This window comes from Apodemus sylvaticus, chromosome 3 (assembly GCF_947179515.1).
Source record: "Apodemus sylvaticus chromosome 3, mApoSyl1.1, whole genome shotgun sequence".
Taxonomy (NCBI): domain Eukaryota; kingdom Metazoa; phylum Chordata; class Mammalia; order Rodentia; family Muridae; genus Apodemus; species Apodemus sylvaticus.
The window spans coordinates 7506064-7510337 of NC_067474.1; the positions used below are offsets into that span (position 1 = coordinate 7506064).

At 41.5% G+C, this 4274-nt stretch overlaps 1 pseudogene; it reads left to right on the plus strand.

Annotated features, from left to right (window-relative positions):
* Window positions 1-3563: 3563 nt before the first annotated feature.
* Window positions 3564-4015, plus strand: LOC127679783 (ubiquitin-40S ribosomal protein S27a-like; annotated as a pseudogene).
* Window positions 4016-4274: the final 259 nt, after the last annotated feature.

Genomic DNA, 4274 nt, shown 5'->3' on the forward strand with positions numbered 1-4274 from the left:
GCACTGTCAGGCGCCCCTGCTTCCATGGGAAAATGATGGTACAAAAATCATGCTCCTGCCCTCTGGGGAATGAGAGTCACATATAGTGTCTCCTATAAATCATATTTTGCCCGTCTAAGTAGATCAGACAAGGGAGAAGAAAAAGGGGCTCTCTATGGCAAGGAACTTTGATCATTCTGATCAAACACAGACCACCTATCAGCCCTTCACGGTGCCACAAGTTTGCAGTGCTGTGTTATAATAGCCACCAGTCACTGTCATTGAGATGTTTTTAAAGGGGAGTTGCAATTAAACATATGATTGGGTGCAGGCATTCTAAGCGTCCATCTCTGTTGCAGAGTGGGCCTGCTGGTTTTTTGTTTTGTTTTGGCTTTTTTGTTTTATTTTTTGTTTTTCACAGCCTTCTGGAACCAGCCTTGGGATGGCAGTTTGCATGCTGACTGAATTCGTGGATTGAGCAGATTCACCAGGACATCTGTTGCCAATTGTTTTGGTCTTCTGCTTCTCAGACTCAGATAGGAAAATACGGAAAGTAAAAGGCAAATTAGGGAGTTTTGGGCAGGCACTGATTGATTTTTTTCTTTCTCTTACCATCTCCCTAGAACAGTACAGGACACTAACAACACCCGTTAATTTTGCAGTCCCCTTGACCTTACAATGACACTGCTTTCCAGCTGCCTCTTGCTTAAACCTATTCACTTTGTTCTTGAAAGAGATCTTTACTCCAGTCTCCAAAGTTTCCAGGCATGAGACAGTAAATATGGAAAGGACCTGCCCAGACCAGGATGATGACATGTGAAAGAGACAAGACCCCTAAAGATCCCACGTTCACAGCAAACCTGAGGGACCGCCTAGCAAGTGGTCCCCCTAACTCTAGGAAAGCTTAGGGTAATGAGATATTTGAAACACAAATGACAAGTGTCTGAGAAACTTGTAAGATGTAAGGAATCGTTACAGATGCAGCTTTCTCAAACTGGCTATGGACAAAGAGTGCAGACATGGAATCACCTGTTACCTCAGTGAATTAGATGCCCTCAGATGGATCTCAGACGAGGAATGGTCACAGAAGCAAGACGGAAATAGACTGGAACTTGTACCTGGTACCATCAAGATTATTGTCCACTACATTTCTTTTCATTTCTTTGTCCTATAGGAGGACTTATGTTCCTCTAAGAAAGGCACCTATAGTTCAGAAAGAGGACTACATGGTGACAGCTACTCAGCCAGCAGTCACAGGCCAGGTCTCCCTCCATGCCAGCTGCTCCATGTGATTTCACACTGCTCTGTATCCTAGGTCCCTCTCACTGGGTTGCTTCATTGTTTTCCCATCACACGCCAACTGATAAAGTCGACGAAGCTCTATCCTTTCTGTCATCTGTGGGATACAGATATGCTTATCTTAGCAGAAGAGCAGCAACATCGTTGCTTCCATTTTTTAAATCGTCCTACTTGAATCATCTAAGATTTATCTGAGGCAAGTATGAAAACCCAGTTTGAGTTCTCCCCTGAATTTCTCAGTATATTCAGTCAGAAAGCCACTGGGACTGTGGCTTTTTCTACTGTATATGTTCCCATCATATATAATAGGTATGATATGACCCAAGAAATATGAAAACTATAATCACAGACATATAGAAAAAATTGGTTGCTAGGAAACAGGAAGCTAAAGGGGGGTGGGTGTTCCATTCTGAAAGAATTCTCTAGGTAAACCTATGAGTTCTATAAAACTCATTGTCTGAGAAAACTGAACATCCCTATTGAAAAATCCACTGTTATGGACCTCTAACCTACACTTTGGAATCCTGCATCCCTGCATCCCTAAAACAATCACCACTGATATGAATCCGTCTACGCAGGATTCCCAAAGACCCACAGACATAATTCTTCCTGCTTTCAGTGACCATTTATTCTGTCGACCAAGGAACCTGCTACTGTCTGAGTCTTGCCAAATGCAGCTGTCAGTTTCTAGTCTAATTTGGGCCAAGTTTCACCATTCCCTGTGAGCTCCAAAGTGAGGCCTGGAGCTGATTTAGAAACTGTCCTATTTCAGACCCAAGATAACACAGGAACATGATTGCTCCACACTGTCACACTTATTTCTACCAAGACCTACCGTGGAGCTCCACACAGGTCTGTCTTCCAACTAAAACTATAAGCCCAGTGCTATCAGCACTCTGCCTTTGTTTACCCAACTTACAGTTATTGGTCTGTTATAGTCATCCTTATGGTCCCCAGTTTTCATTATGCACCTTTCCCCTGTTTATCGCCCTGCAAGGCCCTGCTCATCTCTGCCTCATTTGCTTTGCCTACATTCCTAATACACTATCTTATCCTTACCTGTGGACTACACCTGTGGACCAGGAATATTCTAACTCCTCTTCCTCAGTATGTTTATAAAGTTTCTATATGACTTTATAATGCCATTACTTGCTTAAAAGTTTCACTTCTGAGGAAATACTTCTGAGGGCATTATTCTTGGAAATACCAAAGACTCAATGACATCAAGGTTGGTAGTCATCATATGCTACTTTATATATAAAGTAGATAATACAGTAGATACAGCAATGAATTAAAGTCCAAAGCCCAACAGAGAAAATGACAAAGAGCTTTTATGGCCACATCCTTGACTGAACCGTAGCTCAGAGTGAGTTAGGTCTTAAGTCCTATTCTACTTTGCTTTCTGTTGCCATGATAAATCACTGACCAAAAACGCCTTGGGGAGGGTGGAGTTTATTTGGCTTACATGTTAGAGTTTATCATTAAGGAAAGCCACGGGGACCTTGGGGGCAGGAACTGAGACAGAGACCATGGAAGAATATCATGGACTTCTTCAGCTTGCTTCTGCCTGGCTTTGCCTTGCTACCTTACATGGCCCAGATCCACCTCCCAAAACTTGATACCACACATGGTTGGTTTGCTCCTCCTACAATTGCTAGTTAAGAAAGTAGCTCAGAGACAAGCCTCCTGGCCAGTTTGGTGAAGGCATTCCTCTTCAGAAGTGTGTCAAGTTGACAGCCAAGGTTAGTCCCACTTCTTTGCTTTACAAATTCAGTTAAAATTTTGGAAACATGAGAGGAGAATAAAAACTGATGCTCATTTTAACAAGATCTATGGTCTGCTCTTTCCTCGATCTCTAACTGCACTTAAGTAGTTGGTATCACAACCCTAGTTCTGAAGACTTGATGAGGAACTGTTCACAACTGTGCGACACTTCGTTCCTTGGTCTTTATAAGCATCTGGCCTTGCAGTTTCCCAGTATGAGAATATTTCTATTCTACCAGAGTATATCCTGCCAGTGACTTCTAAGCATTAAGAGTTTTATGGAGTTTCTGAAGACCAATTCCCTCCATGAAAATGAGCAACACTTTCCAAGCACCATAAAGAACTTGAACATAATAGGCTCACTAACTTGAGAATTGTTAAATGTGTTCACTTGAGTGCACAGCACTGGGCATAGCACAGGTTAAATATCCTTAATCTAGAAACAATAAACTCTCAAAAATCTAGGTAGAAATTTCCACAGACCTTTTGGATCCTTCATCGTGGGTGGAGCCACTGCCTCGATGCAGATGTTTGTGAAGACTTTTACAGAGAAGACCATCACGTGCTCAAGGTTGAACCCTTAGACACTACAGAAAATGGAAAGGCCAACATCCAGGATAAGAAGGAATTCCTCCTGATTAGCAGAGGCTGATCTTTGCTGGTAAGCAGCTGGAAGATGGCCCTACTTTGTCTGACTACAACATTCAAAAGGAGTCTACCCTTCATCTTGCAGTGGTACTAAGAAAAGGAGGAAGTCTTACACCACTCCCAAGAATAACAAGCAGCAGAAGAAGAAGGTTAAGTTGGCTGTGCTGAAATACTATAGGTGAATGAAAATGGCAAAATTAGCCGACTGCATCCAGAGTGTCCTTCTAATAAATGTGGTGCTGGAGTTCTCATGGGCAGCCACGTTGACAGCCATTACTGTGGCAAGTGTCTGACTTACTGCTTCAACAAAACAGAAGACAAATAGTTGTGTATGAGTTAATAAAAATAAGGAACCCAAAAAAATTCCACAGAAACACCGAAATCTTATTTTATATACAAATTTACCTTAAAATATTACATAAAATAATCTTTGATTTATGTATATACAGTATATATGAAATATAAATAGTATCTTATCTATAAGATCTCATTATTTAGATGCATGTAGTTTTTCCAAAATCTGAAAACAACATTCAGCATCTGAAACATGCCTGGCCCCTTGAATTTTGGATAAAGGATGTACA